Raw genomic sequence first — 19,002 nt, 5'->3', positions numbered from 1 at the left:
TCTCTTCAAGGTAAATGCTATTATCTGATGCAATAAATGGCTATAGATAGAATAAGTTAACCTAGATCTTTAAAATATGCTCACAAGTAGTTTTTAAAGAGAATGGCTAGATTTTATGTGATATTTAATTCAAGTGCAAATGTGGAAAGAAATCTTGAACTATTTGAAAAAAAGCAAAGTTAGTATTATCAATTTAGGGATAGCACAGTGGGAAACTAGAGTGGCTGCAACAGGTTTCGATTGTGGACACAAAGTATTACACAGCTGAGAATAAGGGAAATTTTGGGGAGAAAAGTAGATATAAAAATAATAGCAGAAAATTTGATGGAGGAATAATTTCATTATCTGGTAATTTAAAAAAAAATTTGTCATGCTATAATGAATATTTGTCTCATTCCAATTTATGGGAGGGAGAGGATGTTCTTTGATATCTGTATAACCAGTGTGAGATTAAGAAACAATGGTTCAAATTTTGGTCTGACCAGTTTATTACAAATCTTAATCAAGGAGATGGGGAAGGGGAGGATGGATGCTATTATGAATTAGGGTGATGGGGAAGGGAAGAAAGGGGATAGAAAAGATAGGAAAGCAGCAAGGAGTCTTTATAGGAAGCAAGAGGGAGATAGTCACCACCATGGATCCAACATGGTTTGTAGCTCAGTCTTCAATAATGGTGGATCATCAGGTGTTGTTCCGTTGACAGCGATGGTGACTACAGTGATGATGGCAACTACTTTCCAGTGGTAGTACAAACTTATTTGTAAGCCCAAAGTGGTTGAGTCAGCTCTTTTTGGAGTGTCAGCTTCAGGCTTTTGCATCTCAACGAGAACTCCTTTTGTTCCCATCTTCCAGGCCTTGCCAGCATATAAGAGGGTGCAGGGAGGTGACCACTTGTATCTTGCCTTCAGAGGATACAGTGGTATCATCCTCAAATATCTCATAGCAAGCTGGAGTTATTTCGTCACAGACTAGATCTTCCGCCAGTAAACAGTCCTGAGCACTCTCTTCCAAAGGCAAACAGCTCCAAAGAAATGCCTTCAGATGTAAAATTGTCCTCACAGTGATGTTGATTGCCACACGGCAACACGCATCACTCATCTCCTAGACGAGTTCAGTCTTATCACAAGAAATACCTCAGGAAGCAAGCTTTGAGCCAGAAAACAAAGAAGGATTCATACAATGTTTCACTCTGGAAAGAAATATTATAGTCAGTACGTTACAAATTCTTTCACTGCAATAGTTCAAAGCCTAATGTGGGATCAATTTTTAGCATCTCCCATAATCCAAAAAAAAAAGGTTGAATTTGAAAAGGTGATCATTATCTCTAAAGAATACATTTGTTTACTTATCCTGGTAGACTAATTTTAGTTCTCCAATGAATATCTTAGTGATAGACTAAGAAAGGTAACATTTTTGGCATATACAAACTCCAGGTTCATTATGCATGAAAAAAAGGTTTGCATTAGTTTTAAATTATCCAGTTGCTTATTTTATGTCTTCATATTCATCAGATATCTGCTTCTGTGTGTAAAAGAACTCAAACATTTGTGTGCTATGTGTCTCAACTGAAACCAGAACTGGATATGACTCTTTTCAAATTTTTAAAATAGTTATGATTTATGAACAGAAAAGTAAATAGTAATGGAATGAATGCTACCTTGACTTGCTTGTTCATCTTTTTTGTTTGTTGGTTTGTTTGTTTTGTTTTGTTTTTGTTTTCTTGTTTTTTTGTTTTCTTTCTTGTCAGCTGGGATATAATTGTTTTCTTCAGAGTGTCTAGTATGATGTTTTTGGTTCTAGGAGAAAAACAATATTGATAACACACCAATGATTATAGTTGCCACTAAGCAGTGCTGTACAGTGCCCAGGACATTCTCAGCGAAGGGCCCAAGGAGCTGGGATGGAACGGAATTAGGGCAGGTGGACAAAGGGATACTCCATACAAAATGATATCATGCTGAAGGACAGTTTTGAAGTTGGTGGTAGTTAATCTTCTCTCTCTCTCTTCTGCTGCTCAAGGTGCCAGCTGGACATCAGTCAGGTGGTGGTGAACAGCTGTATAGTGCTCAGCCACCTGCTGGCTGAAATCACAACAGTCATTTTGATGCTCAACATGGGACCTGTCAGTGAGACTGGGGTGACCACAGGACTGGTTGTGAAGGATGTGAAATCCACAGGGCCCATCAGAAATGTTAGAATAACCGCAGGATCTATAAAAAAAATCAGAGCAACTGCAGGACCTATCACGGGTGTTGGAACAACTGTAGGGTCTCTTGCGGGAGTTGGAACAGCCACAGGGCCAGTCACAGAAGCTGGAGTAACCACAGGGTCTGCCACAGAAGTTGGGTTGACTACACAGCGCATCTCAGGAGATAGAGCAACCACAGGGCCCATTGAAGGAAATGAAGCAAACAGAGGACATATCACAGAATTTCGAGCAACCACAGAGTTCACTACAGGAGCTGGAGCAAGCACAGGGTTTATTGCAGGAGTTGGAGTAATCTCAGGACCAGTCACAGAAGCTGGAGAGTAGCCACCAGGCTCATTGCATTTTCATCAGATCCAGAAGTATTCTCTTCCTTTTGAGGATGCTGAATAGTGTTGAACAGAGCTCAGTAGGAATAATCCAAGCCCCAGCATGCTGCAGTGATTTGTACCTCTTTAGGACTGCCAGGGAGACAGCAAACCTTTTCCAAATATTCTACTAGTTTTCCAGGATTCTGCAGTTTTTCAGAGGTGATATTCCATATCACTGAGTGTGCCCATTGCTGTAGGCACCTGACCATGCCATCTCACACTCCCTGCCTCTCACAAATATTCTGCATCAGGGCATATCTCTGGGTGATATTTTGGTCATAAACATAACCTGAAACACATTCATGACACAGAAATTGGAGCATGCTAGTTTGAACATCCCATAGGTATTCAAAATTCTCAAGAGCCACTATAACTATTTCTTGAACTCTATGGAAAGAAAGAAAAATGAAAGGGACAATGAGGAACTGCTGGAAAGTGTCCTCTTTTATTTCCTCCATAGCCAGGCTCCCTGAGGAGATGAAGCAGAGTATAATTAATAATAGTATCAACAATATGGCTTCCAAAACCCAGATATGACTACAATGTTTAATACACCCAAAACAGCAGTATCTCAGCTGTCAGTTTTATCATAATATAAGCCTAAGTCACACAGCACACCAAAATAAAAATCTTTATCCAACCCCCATAGATGACAAATGACACAGCAGGGAAAATAAGCAGCAAGCAAGATGCTATATATTCCATGAGAAAAATCTCAAAAAAAAAATAACACTGTGATCAAACTAGCACAACATCCTGTGTTAATATGGTCTGGTTAGATCTGCTGTTTTCTCAACATGTTAAGCCCCACATTAGGCACCAAAATGGGGAAGAGAATAATAATAATAATTAAAACAAACAAACAAAAACAAAAACAGAAAAACAGAATTCGTAGGTTGCGATAAAAGTGCTAAGATAGATAAAAGGGAAAGAATAATGGTTGTATCTTGATAGAATACTATGACTCAATGATACTGCTAATTCATTTGGAAATTTCCAGAAGTATGTTCTAAGCTGACTGAAGAAAAAGAAAGGAAAAATAATGCTTTGCCGTATAAGAAGAAGAAAAGAAGAAGAATAGAAGATGAAAGAAGATGAAAGCTGATCTGTCTTCTCAGTTTTCATCTGGCTTTATTATGCTGATTATTGATATTTCATGTTATCATAGACACAACATATGAAGCAAAGATCAAACCAAAACAAAAGTCAGTGGTAACACTATATAGATGAGGGATGTAGTTCGTACAGAAAATCTTTCTGAGCTTTTATCTACAATGTGAAGTGTCATGCTAAAAGTCTGATTTGCTACTTTTACTGTGGGCTATATTTTTTTCTGTGGTTGTACAACAGGAGTATCTACTGACAACAAAAAAAAGTATAGGATGGATACCAAAATAAAATAAAGTTTAAAAAAAGCAAAAACAAAACAACAAAAAAAAAAACCTGCAAAATATTTTTAATTTTTTTTTTGTTCTGATTTTTTAACTTTGTCATTTTTACCTCATTACTTCAGAAAAATGTTTTTAGAATGCTCTAATAAATGTTTATAAGTTTGACACTGTATCTTTGAAAAAAAATGATAATCTGAATAAAATTACATTTTGTTTTATAATTCTAAAAAAAGAGAATATGAATCTGTATTTCAAAAAGAAAGGTCTAAACTTTTTAAAATCACATTCATGATACACAAATTTGAAAACATTATTGATTTTGAAATGTTGCTGTAGAGTTTGGTAGAGTTTCCGAATAGTTGGTCTTTGACTCATTGCTATTATTAAACTAATTCACTGAGGAAAAGACCTACAACTGGAATTAGATTTAATTCTTAACAATAAATAGGAAATTAATCTATTCATCATTATATATATATATATATATATATAATTGATTCTTTCTTGTCTAACTGGAATTTAAACCACATTTTACTCTAAAATACTCTATTTACTCTGTAAGGACTTGATTGCTACAAGAAACTTAATAAAGTGATAATAAAGGATTTTTTTTTAATTAAGTAGTTCTAATTTATAATAAATCAGCTAATAAGATGTACTGAAGTGTAATGTTGAAGAAAAATCTACAGTAAAACTCTGTCCAAGAGCATGATTATTCTTTATTTACAGACTTAACAAAATATGAATAGACACAATTTTTGTAGCACTGATCTTATTTTCTTCTGAGATAACTCTTTACCATACACATAGTCTGGTATGATTCTGAGATGTGGCTCTCAGCCATTCTTCTGCTGCAATTTTTTATGTCTAGGTTTTTTGTTTTATTTTTGACAATATTTAAGATATGCTTTATCTATAGGAGGTTTTGCTCTATACATATAGCAGTTAATTTTCTCTCTCTGTAGTAATAGAAAAACAAAAAATAGAACTCTATGTTTTCAGTTCTTTTCTCAAACAAATTCAATAGGAAGTCAATGACTTCTATGTATATTGTTAGAACAAAGACTTCAGGCATTTTTATTTTTTACTAATCATATAAAAATGTATGAATTTATTTATTTCAATAAAGAGAATAGACAAAATATTCTATTTACATATCAAAGTTGGGTGGTTTTCGAAAGAAGTTATGCAGAATATAGCTTATCATACAGATGTAGAAAACAAACAAAAGAAAAACAAACAAACATTAACTCTCAATGCCTGAAAGATCTATTTTTATAGTTGAGGCTTCAGAAAATGCATAACATAAATCACTATGCTAGGCCTTCATGTAAATTCTGGGCATTTTATATTTTATACTTCTTTACGTATTCCAGTTGAGTCAGAAGAAATTATTGATCATCTTTAACTGATGACATGCCCATAAAGTCATCAACAAATATTGGTGTCTAATTCTTAAGTACATGCGGATGTCTGAGATAATGGATTATGGTGCAGTGGTCTTGATAGATAAGATTTTGAATATATTTATTTAGATGTTAGATGCATTCTGAGAGATTAATAATCTAATTTTTTCCTATCTTTCTTTGGTTCATGCTTAAATGCTTAGACAGCATTAATAAAGTATTGTTTCCAACATACCTGGGGAACTTCGAGATGTAAATGTTACACCAAGCCTGGTAAATGATTTTTCTTTTAGCTCTATATATTGATACCTTGGAAACTTCATAGAGATTGGCTCCTGGAAATCTGATATATATTACCTGCACAGTAATTTTCACTGGAAGCACATAAAGAAATTTTGAAATTTTTATTAATAGTAAGCCGAAATGCAAAACAGCATGCAAATATCTTTCTCTAAATAATATTTTTCTATAACATGGTTATAAATTTTTCCACCTATAATTCACTCTCAAAATCACCTGGCTTCTAATAAAATTTGAAGCTGACTATAACATTTTTACCCTTGCTAATTACTAGGGTTTGACAGGAAGGTTAAAAAACTGTCTTTACAGGGGAAATAAATAAATAAATAAATAAATAAAAATCTGTATTTGTTAGTACTGTCCATTAGATACAGCATTGCTATACATAGCCTGACGTGGTTTTAACTAGGTTCAGTGTTTCAGAGCTCTTATTTTCATTCTTGTAAAAATTCTGGATAAATTATCAAAAGTTATTATTGAATCTCCTGACAAGCAGACAATTAGAAAACAAAGCTAGTAAAATCAGTATCTTTATCAGTGACTTCCTTTGGTCATGAAAACAATTCAGTCTGTCTGACTTAACAGGGAGTTTGCATTCTTGATAACATCTTCGACAGTCCCTTTAGACTCATGTTCATTCTGCAGGAAGAATATTGAATGTTGCATAGGTTAATCACAGAGCCACTGTGCCTAGTCCATGCTGGTGATGATCTGAATGACAGTTGGTGACATATTATGCATCCATGAGGACAGAAGAATGTTCACACAGGGGATGCTGTTAACCTTTCCTATGATTGTCTCCATAAGAAGCAAATACAGTGGGATTATATTGATTAGACTAATGGCAATGTTGATGATGTGTATTAATCTCCTTCAAGAGCTCATTCAGCTTCTTGATTAAAATTATTCAGCTATCTAAAAGAACAGGATTCTTTTTTTTTTCTTTTTTTTTTCTTTTTTTTTTTCCTTTTCCTTTTTATCTTTCCTTCTCACTTTTCTCCTTTCTCCTATCTCTTTCCTCTTCCCTTCCCTTCCCTTCCCTTCCCTTCCCTTCCCTTCCCTTCCCTTCCCTTCCCTTCCCTTCCCTTCCCTTCCCTTCCCTTCCCTTCCCTTCCCTTCCCTTCCCTTCCCTTCCCTTCCCTTCCCTTCCCTTCCCTTCCCTTCCCTTCCCTTCCCTTCCCTTCCCTTCCCTTCCCTTCCCTTCCCTTCCCTTCCCTTCCCTTCCCTTCCCTCTGTATTTTGCACATTGCTTTATTACCCTACATACCACCACTGATGAGTATAAGAAACTATAGCAAGAGTAATTGGGTTTTCTGTATTACAATGGGATCTACAATATGGTTTTCACAATAGGACAGCATAAAATGAAGCAGTTTAACAGAAAATAAGCAAAATGTCCCATATTAAATATTTTTTTATTTGTCATGCACAATGGTAAGAATTCTGAATTTTGGATTCTATAGATAAGGAACAAAAATGTAGCTCTTGTCTTTCATAAGCTTGATATTTAAACATAAGAGGCTGGAGAGGTATTGACTTTTAAAGCATCTATCAGATTCAAGAGTCAACTTCAATCAGGACTGAACTCATTGGTCACTTTCACAAAGGTTCTCTGTTTACACATCCAATAGCACGGGACTAATTTTCTTTTTCAATTATTAACTATACTCAGTAAAATATTAAAAGTACAAGAGCAGTCATGTATCACAGCTTAAACTTAGTAAGTTGAGTTGTCCTTGAAGTGAAGAAGAGCAGAGGAGACACAGGGTCATTCTCTTTTCACAGAGAAAGGGAAATGACTTTTAGGTCATTCCTACTTTCTTGGCCACTGGCTGTTATCCTGGAGGTGTTCTGCTTGAGAGATTTCATCAACAATGCTTTATGATTACTACTGGGCAATTCAGAGAACCACATTAACACTGGCCTCAGAGGAATTTTTTTATGTCATCCCAGCCAGAGGCTAAAGAACTATAAGAGAAGTTATGGAGGAAAGTTAATTAGAAATGGGAAAGGAGAATGGAACTGAGTGTAAAGATTAAAAAAGTAAATAAAAAATATAATCTATTATTCTCAGAGTTAAAACAGTATATGTCCTTGCGTGTATTTCTAGCTCCTTTCCTCTGATGCCCTGTGACATTCTCACATTCTGAGTTACATTATATATTCAATCAGAAAGTAAGCTTGGAGAAATATTATGCTTTTCTTTTTTTTTTTAATTCTTTATGAGAAATGAAATTCTATACCAAAAGTTTTTCATGAAGGGCATCACTGTAAGCCAAAAATTGGAGACATATAATATGCATTATTTAAAATTGCAACGATGACATAAAACATAGAATTCCAAACATTTGTGACTAAAATCTGTTACATCGAGATACAAGGTGGAAAAAATCAAGGATGTTATCTGAAAGTTTATATCTTCATGGAAGTTTTCTATATATTCTCATGCCATGACTATTAGACTGATAAAAACTGTGGTATATTCTGGTATATTCCTTTATCAAAGCTTTTTCAACATAGCTCATATTGATATGGATACATTTGGATACTTTGGATGCAATTATCTTAGACATCTGAAGTTCAGAAACCACAGCTGAAGTAGTCATCCAAGTCGTCCTTTATACTCAGAGAGAAAAATACATTCTTAGGCCACATTTCATTTGATTTATTCTTAAATTTTATATTAAGATGGGAGCAAGTGATTAGTTAATATAGGTCAAACTGCTTACAAGAAGACACAGCACATCAGTGCTGAAGATGTCTATATTTGGTCAAGTGTATCCTCCATAAACACATTTTCCACATTTTCTCTTTTTATTTTATTTATTTAAGTATTTCCACTGTACACTACTCAAATTGGCAGTAATTTCTTAAACTGTCCACTTCAAAATCTGTCATTTATAAAATGTCACAGGTGTTAAGATATTGTCTTAACTCACTGAACAACTTTGTAGGCTAAAAAAAATAAAAGCTATGTAGATCCTCTCTGCCTTTAAAATTTGCAATTTTGAGAAATTCAGTTGATTTCAGGTTAAGATAATTTCATTTTTCTTTTTTTTTATGAATAATGTTTCTTTTTCTTTTTTATGTTGATAGTATGTTTAACTACAAGAATGCTTTCTACTGGGGACTCTAAATGGCATTTCCAGCAGGAATAATGGTCTTATTTATTTTACTTCATGAGAGTGTGGTTTGTACATTTTTTAATTTTTTTAAACCAAGCAGTTTAGCTACTGTGGAGATCCTGTGGGCTTTTATTCACTATAAAAAAGAATAAAATAATGTTTTCAAAATTCTAAAACTACCTTTATTCATGGGCTGTCTGCTGTGATAAAAAAACAAAAACAAAAACAAACAAACAAAAAAAACAAAACACGGTATATGCTTAATGAAATGACTGACAGGCAATATGATGTATGTTGCTATTAGAAGTGCTGGTTCTATAGCATTCACTTCAGTTCAGTCTGAGCTCCGTATCTGTGAAGAATGATAATTAAAGAAGAATAAATACTGGATATTTCAAATGCCAGTTCACTGAGAACAGGCATGTTGCTGTACATTTTTTTTAATTTTATTTTTAATTATTCCTTCCCCTTCCTAACAGAATATTTAAAGCTTCTACTGTTTCCCAAAAGCTGGAGTATTCTGTACTTAGACATTCATTATCTAAAGTTAAAATTTAGTAACACATACTTTTTTTTCTCAGCTCACAGTAGAAGAGCACTTAACTGAGATATTTGTCATTTATATTTAACATCTGTAGTGACTGAACCTTGACGGACAGCTGAACTACACCACACAGCTCACTCACTCCCCCTCCTCAAAAGAAGAGGGTGAGAAAAATGTTATGAAAAAGGGCTCAGCAGTTGAAAAAAGACAGAGATTACTCTACTGTAATTAGTGTCATGGGCAAAACAGACTCAATGTGGAGAAACAAATACAATTTATTGACAATTACTGTAAGACTAGAGCAATGAGAAACTAAAAGCATTGACACTATTAAGCATCAAATATATGCAATTTAGTTCTGTTTGTTTATTTATTTATTGCTTTGGTATGTTACTTCTGCAAATGAGTCTCAAATACATAATTTTGATAGGAAAATTAAATCTGAACGAATGGAACTGATTTCAAAACAGATGAAGACCAGATGGCTCTTGGTTCTTATATGTTAGACAAAGCAGGAGGTTTTCAAGGGATCTTCTGTATTTACTGGCATTTCAAACTTGGAGAATAAGACTGAGAATTTTATATGTATTTATACAGTGACATTATTCTCCTCTGGTTGGACTTCCTATGAACTAACCTTAGTAAGAAAACCTTAGTGGAATACGAAATCTATATTCTTCTAAACAAAAATGCCAGGTTACATAAAGTTGTGAGGATTGATCTGCTTGAGGATAAGAAATTTCTGCAGAGAACTTCATAGGCTATATCAGTTGGCCATAGCCAGTCGTGATATTCAATAAAGCTAAATGCTGAGTGCTGAACTTGGGTCGTGAGAATTGTACACTGTGATATGGGTTTGTGTAAGAGTGGCTGGAAAGTTGCCCAGCAGAAGAGGACCTGAGGGTGTTGGGGGACAGACAACTGGACATGAACCTGCGGTGTGCCCAGGTGGCCAAGAAGGCAAATGGCATCCTGACTTGTATTAGAAATGGTGTAGTCAACAGGACCAGGGAAGTAATTATGTCACTGTACTCAGCTCTAATGAGAGCACACCCTGAGTACTGTGGTTGGTTTTGAGCCTCCTCCTACCTAGGGATAATGAAGAATATTGAGTTGATTGAGCAGAGAAAATCAAGAAAGCTGATGAAGGAACTAGAAAATAGCACTTGATGAACTTCAAGGTCTTTTCCAACCTATTTTTTTTTCTATGATTCTATGGCTGCTTCTCAATAATGTTAAGACAATTTCTTTGAGGTTTATTTTTTTCATCCACCAGCATAAAAGTGTAATATCACAGAATCACAGAATGGTCAGAGTTGGAAGGGAGACCTCAAGGATCATGAATCTCCAACCCCCTTGTGACATGCAGGGACACCAACCTCCAAATTTAATACTAGACCAGGCTGCCCAGGGCCCCATTCAATCTGGCCTTGAACACCTCTAGGAACGGAGCATCCATAACCTCTCTGGGCAGCCTGGTCCAGCACCTCACCATTCTGTCTGTAAAGAACTTCTCCCTGACATCCAAACTAAATCTTCCCTCCCTCAATTTAAAATCATTTCCCCTTGTCCTGCAGTTATCAGCCCTTTCAAAGAGTTGATTACCCTCCTCTCTGTAGGCTCCCTTTAGGTATTGAATGATTGCAATGAGGTCACTCCGCAGCCTTCTTTTCTCCAGACTGAACAAGCCCAGCTCCCTCAACCTGACTTTGTAGAGGGAGGTGCTCCAGACCTCTGATCGTCTTTGTGGCTCTGCTCTGGACCCTCTCCAACAGCTTTCTGTCTTTCTTGTACTGGGGGCCCCAAACCTGGATGCAGTACTCCAGATGGGGCCTCACAAGAGCAGAGTAGAGGGGGACAATCACCTCCCTGTCTCTGCTGGCCACCCCTCTTCTGATGGAACCCAGGATACCATTTGCTTTCTGAGATGCAAGGGCAAACTGCTGGCTCATGTTAAGCTTTTCATTCATCAGGACCCCCAGGTCCTTCTCCACATGGCTGCTCTCAAGGGCCCCTCCTTTCAGTTTGCATGGATGCCTGGGATTCCCCCGGAACAAGTGCAAAACCTTGCACTTTGCTGTGTTGAATCTCATTATGTTCACCCAGGCCCACCTTTCAAACTTCTCGAGGTCCCTCTGAATGACATCCCTTCCTTCTACTGTGTCAACCGTACCACTCAGCTTGGTGTCATCAGCAAACTTGCTGAGGGTGCACTCAATTCCATCGTCAATGTCATTGATAAAGATGTTAAAGAGCACCAGTCCCAGGGCAGACCCCTGGGGGATTCCGCTCATCACCAGCTTCCACCTGGACATAGAACCATTGATGACTACTCTCTGTCTGCAGCCTTTTAACCAATTATCCATCAAGCGGTCTACCCATCAAATCCACATCCCTCCAATTTGAATATAAGGATGTGGTGGGGGACCATGTCAGGGGCCTTGCTCAAGTCCAGGTAAATGACATCGGTCGCCTTTCCCTTGTCTACCAATGCCGTCACTCCATCATAGAAGGCCACCAGATTGGTTAAGCATGACCTTTCTCTGGTGAAGCCATACTGGCTGTCTTGGATCACATGCTCATTCCTCATGCAATCAAGCATGTTGTCCAGGAGGATCTCTTCCATGATCTTCCCAGGCACAGAGGTGAGACTCACTGGCCTGTAGTTCCCTGGGTCTTTCTTGCTCTCTTTCTTGTAAATGGAAGTGACGTGATCCTTCATCCAGTCATCCAGGGCCTCACCTGACAGCCACAGCTTTTTAAATATGATGGAGTGTACAGTAAATCTCGTCTATGTAGACTCCTAAAAAGTATGCTAAGATTAAGTAGGTAGAATTTTGAAACTACACTGTAACCCTTTTGTGATGGTCTTGCACCTGAGCCATGGCAACCCCCACTATCAATACAAGTTAGGGGCCAAAAGAACAGAGCATAGCCCCACTGAAAAGGACTTTGGTGTACTGGTGGATAGTAAGCTGGACATGAGTTAGAAGTGTACTCTCCCAGCTCAGAAAGACAATCCTGGGCTGCATCAACAAACAAACAAACAAACAACAACAAAAAAAAAACATGGCCAGCAGGTGTAGGGAAATAATCCTGCCCCTCTGCTCTGCACTGGAGTATTGTAACCAGATGTGGACTCCTGTGTACAAGAGTGCATCCAAAGGAGGGCTACAAAAATGATCCAAGGAATGGAACAGCTCTCTGATAAGGACAAGCTGAGAGAGCTGGGGCCATTAACCCTGGAGAAGAGAAGGCTCTGGGAAGCTCTGAGGGCAGCCTTTCTGTATCTAAAGGGGGGCTAGAGGAAGGAAGGGGACAGACTCTTAAGCAGAATCTGCTGTGATAGGACAAGGGAAAATGTTTTCAAGTAAAAGAGGGGAGATTTATACTGAATTTAAGATAAAAGTTCTTTTACATTAAGGGTGGTGAAGCACTGGAGTAGGATGCCCAGCAGGGTGGTGGAATTTTCTAGTGATTCAATTTTGAAATCTATTTCAATAGTCACTTTGATCAAACAGCTACTCCATTTGTTGTCCATAGCCTTTTTCAGAATATATATGATGCATCTCCAACAGCATGGTAAACACTCAGGTGCATTTGTAAAGCACAGAGTAAATTATGTCATCACTTAGCTCATACTAATCAAATATTATTTAAAGGATAATAAATCAGAACAAAATTACATGTCAAGTATTCAGAGGTTATGAACAACAGAATTGCAGTACAAAGTCATTGGCTGAAGGAGAAAATCACTATTGCAATCAAGTTGCAATTATTGAGTTCTAGGCTTCTTTATATGAAAAGTGGATTTGTAACAGTTTAATGAAACACTGATAATAATTGCAAGCTAGTATTTTTGTCTTCATCAGATTTGACTCTGTTAGGATGTTGTTGAGAGGGCAAAGGAACAAAATTAATAAGTGACTAAAAGCCACCTTGTGTAACTGTATCAGAAAACATCTGTCATGATGTCTAAGTCCGTATCATTTAGTCAGAGTAAAATCATGTGCTAAGTATAGTAAAAGCAGCTTCATTATTTTCTTTATCTGTTGTATTTTAAGAATTATTAATATTACTTAAACATAGGCAACAGACGTGAAAATTTACAGTCAGAATCACAATATATCAATAACACTTTTGCTCTGAATCCTCCTTTGGTAGAATTTCTTTCTCATTTTCTCCATATCTCTTTCTCTCTGTTTCCACTTGTATTTCTTTCTTTTTCTTTATTTCTTTTCCTTCTTTTCTTTCCTCTCTGAATAATATAGGGCACCAAGGAGACTTTCAAGGACCTTGTAAATATTCTCTTTTTATGCAAATGTACAAAGTATGTTTGCATTAATAGCATTAACTAAAGTAGATTGAGGTACTGCACAAGGCACGTATGTATCCTTCATGCAAAAAGAGCTTAGTACCTCTGATCACCATGACATAATCAGGGAAACATTGGCTGTCTCTCTAAGTAGAAAGTAACTTCTTGATGAATTATGAGTCTATTTAGTTATGTGGCGAGTTGGATCAAAACAACAACAAAAAAATACTGATGGTTACTTTTTATCCTCAGTCCCTGAAGCTGAAGATAGGGAAAAAATCATTACTCCAAGATATTCTAATTTGTAACTTTCTCTCAAGTGTGAACTAATATCCATGAAGAAAAATCTGTAAATGAGTTCATGAGAAGTCAAGAGACCTATTATGTGAGAAACCACAAAATGATTTTGAAGTCATAAAAGCCCTTAAATGTACTGCAAAATTATTATAAATACTGTCTGGTTGATCTTGCTATCTTTTGGCAGGCAAGATTCTCCTTGATGCCAAAGGGAGTTTTGCCGTTATCAGAATTTCAAAGATGAGATAATTTATAAACACCCTAGTAGTCTAAAACATTACATTTTATTACCTCCATGAGTAATACATTCCTATTAGAGTTAATAATTGTGAATAAATTTGTTTCTGACTCATGGCTCTGAGAAAACTAATACAGATGTAAGATCTTATCTAAACCTTACTTAAGTTTGTAAGTAAGCAACTGGGTGCAGTCTTTGTGCCTTGCTGATTCATTGTCTGCCACATGCCCTTCTAACTGTCTGTAAGTATGAGGGGATGTTTGATTCTGCAGTAACTACAACTGTATATTTATATGAGTTAGGAATGTGTAAATTATTAATGTACCTTAGATAATTTGTTTTGTTAATACACGGTTTTTATTAACACGTTCTAGGATAAATCTGCTTCAATGTGGTTTCTAGCTAGTCCTATGTAAGGAAAAAAAGATTTTCACAAGGATTTTTGCTTCTTGTTAAAACTTGCCGTGTTCCTAGCAATATCTTAAAACCCATGAGGCACAGGAAAATAACCATGCTTGCAAATGTATCTTAATATGTCATTCTCTGTCCCCCGCTGCTAAGTGAAAATGATTTATTTCCATGCTTTCTGTGAATTTCTGTGCATAAAATGACTGTATCTCTTTTATTTAGCTTTTAACTGCAACTATATTTATTGAGTTAAAAAAGAAAAGATACAGTAGAAACTAAACATTAAGGACTAAACCCGAAGCAGGACTTTAATTGCACAAGAGCTCATAGACTACATGATTCTGGTTGTTATTTAGTCAGCTTAGATGTATTAAAAATGATTGTATTCTGCAGTGCTAGGACTGATAATGTTTGTTAAGCATGATGAATTAGCAGACATCAGACTGGGTAAATAGCTTGTCAATGTACTGTATAGTGGCAAACATTGGAAGTACTTACAGTAACCAATCCCAGTGCACAGCAATTTCCCCTTGCCTCATTTCCTAGTCACTTCAAATACTGTCACACAGAATACTTCTCTACAACAACCTGATTTCCTAGTTCAGTGTAGCTATTGTGAAATGAGACACTTACCCTAAAAATAATCACCGAAGGTTGTCAGAAGGCAGTTTAATCAGCCACCAACTCTCTATATGCTGCAATGAATTGGCAATACTGTCATTCCTACACACCCTTTACAAAATGCAGAAATGCCTGTTTTTAAAGTATGCTCAGGTCAGTCATATAGCTCACTGTAGTTGACTGTACAATTCTTGTAAATTCCAAAGACAATCAAACACACAGGAAGCTGTTCTGGTGTTTCTAAAGGTCTTTCCAGCTGGCCAGCTCAAAACAAATGTTCTGCTGTGTTTCTGAGAGATTCCTGATGTAGCACTTTTTTTCCCTTTGATTTATATGTGGGGAAGAAAAATACAAAACAAAATAAAACAAACAAACAAAAAAACCCCCACAAATCTACTAAAGCCATATCTCCTTGTTGTGGAATGTCAAGAATATCTATCACAACAAGTCTGAATGTTTTAGCACCAAGGTGAAATGCTACTTTTTGATTCTTATATATTATTGGTAATAGTATAATTATACTAAGTGAAATCATTTTCTACTTTTGTTTTCAAATTGAAAACGTCTGCTATATTTCCCCATTCAGTCCTTGGACTAACATCCACATGATCTGTAATGTATTACATTTTATTATTTCTACGTTGCAGATGAAAGTGCGAAATTACACAAATTACATTTGTGAATGCATAAGCACATACACAAGATATTCCTATGCTGTCTGTGGAAAACTTGCATTGTTCTTGTCTGTGACTTTGTATGTATGCTTAAAGTCAATTAGTAATGAAAGGAATCTCAAAGAGTCCTTCTCATTGGTTGCTTCTTCTCTCTCACATCCTTAATTCTTCAACACAGGAGGTACTGAAAAGAAAGCATTGCCCAAAACCTTTTCACATAAATCTCACAGTGGAAATGAAAATGATGATGTTGGTTTATTGGAAGTAAGAATTTTTCAAAGAGAACTGTTCACTATAAATTAGAAGGCATCAGCCGTAGTGCAGTCCAACAAAGTTGTTCTTCTTGAAAAGCGAATGGTGTTGTGAGGAAGGAGCCATTCAGAACCACCAGAGGGCTATTCTGATGCCTGCATTCTTTGTAATTTTCCATTAAGATGCCATAACAGTAAGTCATTCTAGTATAATCAAAACAAAGCATGCAGTATTTTTCAGAAATTGTAGCTTATTTGTAAAGTTCAGAATAAAGAGTCTTCTCAGCTCTATTAGGGCAAACACCAAAATACTTTCCACTGTTGTGTTAGAATTTTTTTTAATTTTAGATCTGTTGTAGTTCTGTTTACATCTTTTCTGTAAAAAGATCTCTCACATGGATATTAAATTGTGAAATCTAAACATTCTCTGACTTAGAGCCGCGCTGTTGGAACTGTTTCATCTACAGTCCTGAGCTCTGAGTCCATAACTCTGCAATGAATTCTGTTACCAATATGCTATTTTTCTGTATTTATCTTTATTCTAGCAAATGATATTTCCTGCAGCATTTGTAAATATTTCTGAAGTTCTGGAAGTAATCATTTCATTGGATTTTACTTTCTTGTAGTGATTATTCAAAATAACGATAAGGCTGAAACACAAAGAGCTAGAATAGCATACTGTCTCACTCCAATTTATAGGAGGGTGATGAGGTTCTTTTAGTATCTGTATACCCGGTGTGAGATTAAGAAACAACAGTTCATACGTTAGTCCAACCAGTTTATTATAAATCCTAATCAGGGTGACGGGGAAAGGAAGCAGGGCAATAGAAAAGATAGGAAAGAAGCAAGAACTGTGTAAAGCGGAGATAGACACCACTAGGATCTAGCAGCGGTCCCATTGTACAACCTTTCAAAGGTCCGAGGCAGAAGTAGCGGGGGGGAGAGCAGCAGTGTGGCCAGCCTTGGGCAGCAAGCAGGTAGCAGGAGGCAGTCATGGAGCCAATCTGGGAGGAAGCAACAGGACTCAGGTAGCAGGCCCAGGAGAGTCTGTCAGCATGCAGGAATTCCGTAGTGAGGAATCTGATGGCAGACACCTATCCTTATGGTTTTTGATTCCTCTTTTATCCTACTTGTTCTCCTGCCTATGTGACAAGGATGGGCCTTGAGCAAGAGTCATATAAGTACCCCCTGAGGTGGCCATCATCCTGAGATAAGTCTACACAAAAGACCGTTCAGAGCTATTAAGCTGCACCTTATCTCTCTCTCATTGTCCCTGGCCTTGTCCATCTGTGCCCTTCAGACAAAGGATCTCACAACCCTTGCCCAGAACGTGTCCACCAAAGTTCCCCAGAGAAAGGGCTTCTCAACCCCTGCCCAGGACTTGACTGGACTTGTTCATCTGTGCCCCCAACAAGCTTTGACATAATGATGTAAAATAACAATCTCTTACACATACTGAGATGGTGAGCTGTAGAATACAATATATAAGGGGTCCATAACATCTCTTAGTTTTGTTAACTCAAAGGGAATTCACAAATAGCATCGCTTAGAGGGATTTATAGCTTAGAGGAATTTATAGCCTGTAGGAATTTATTGCTTAGAGGCATTTGTTGTTTAGTTTAACCTCTTGCTACCTCAAGACCAATTTATTGCTTAGTTTAACCTTTTTACTTTTCCCAAGCATGTTCCCAAAAGGGAGCCTTCTCAAGTCAGTAGAAAGGGGACCCTAAGAAAGCAATGGATGGGGAAGATAAGCAGGATGGGAAACTAATGAGGCATGCAAGGAGGGAAAGGAGCTCAGAACTGGAACAAAGATTGAAAGGACATGGCGAGGAGGAAGACGTCTGACTTCATCCCAAAACTACCACCGAATGAGGAGGAAAACATCAAGCCTTCATCCAATGGAAACTAATACGCATGTCCTAGGGAGAAGGACAGTATGTAAATGAATTCCTGGAAATGCAATTAATATGCCAATGGGTCCTCCTAACACTGTTGAATATGTATGGCTTGGCTTATAAATGTAATGGGATCCCACTCTTTGGTGTGCAAGCTAGGAGGAGCAATCCCCCTTGCACCCAGTGTGTGGCGTAGCGCTGAAATAAAGACTTATCTGCTTTTTTAACCTTACATGGGTTAGAGAGTTTGATTCCACAAATCAGTACTTCAGCAAAAATTAAGTTTCTACCAAGAGTGAAGAGGATTTTATTCATATAAAACACACAAGACAGTTCTGAAGTTAAAAGTAATTTTACTTTGTTATTTGAATTCAAATTCAATTTTCCTAAATTACATGTAGATAAGCATATCTATAAATTCCATCTTTGAATGTATATCTGTACGTATGCAATGAGTTCTGCATGTATTTGTATAGGGTTATGCATATTACTACATTCATTCATTCATTTGTATGTCTGTTTTTGTACACCCATACATAAAAAATGCATTAAAAAAAAAAAGGCCATCAATTGTGTGCTTTAAAAAGCACACAATTTTATCAAAAGATATTTTCTGTCGCCTGATGTATAACTTGAAGTAGCTTTGCAGTGTGCTCCCCCTGTGTCCTGATTTCAGCCCAGACAGTGACAATTGCACATTGATATTTGGTTGCTCCCAGTTGCTCACAGTTCTGTGTCATCTACAGATTTGTTTAGAGTACCATCTATTCCATCACCCAAATCAGTGCAGATGCTGAACAGGATTGTTTCTATATTGTTGCCTAGAAAACATAGCTAGTTACTAGACCCCAACTAAATTTTGCATCATGGCTCATCACACTTTGGTCCTGGAAATTCAGCCTGGTTTTAATCCACCTCACTGTGAGCTTGTATCCAGACTGCAATTTATCAGCTTGC

Source organism: Lagopus muta, chromosome 1, assembly GCF_023343835.1.
Source record: "Lagopus muta isolate bLagMut1 chromosome 1, bLagMut1 primary, whole genome shotgun sequence".
Classification (NCBI taxonomy): Eukaryota; Metazoa; Chordata; class Aves; order Galliformes; family Phasianidae; genus Lagopus; species Lagopus muta.
This window is presented reverse-complemented; position numbering follows the sequence as displayed.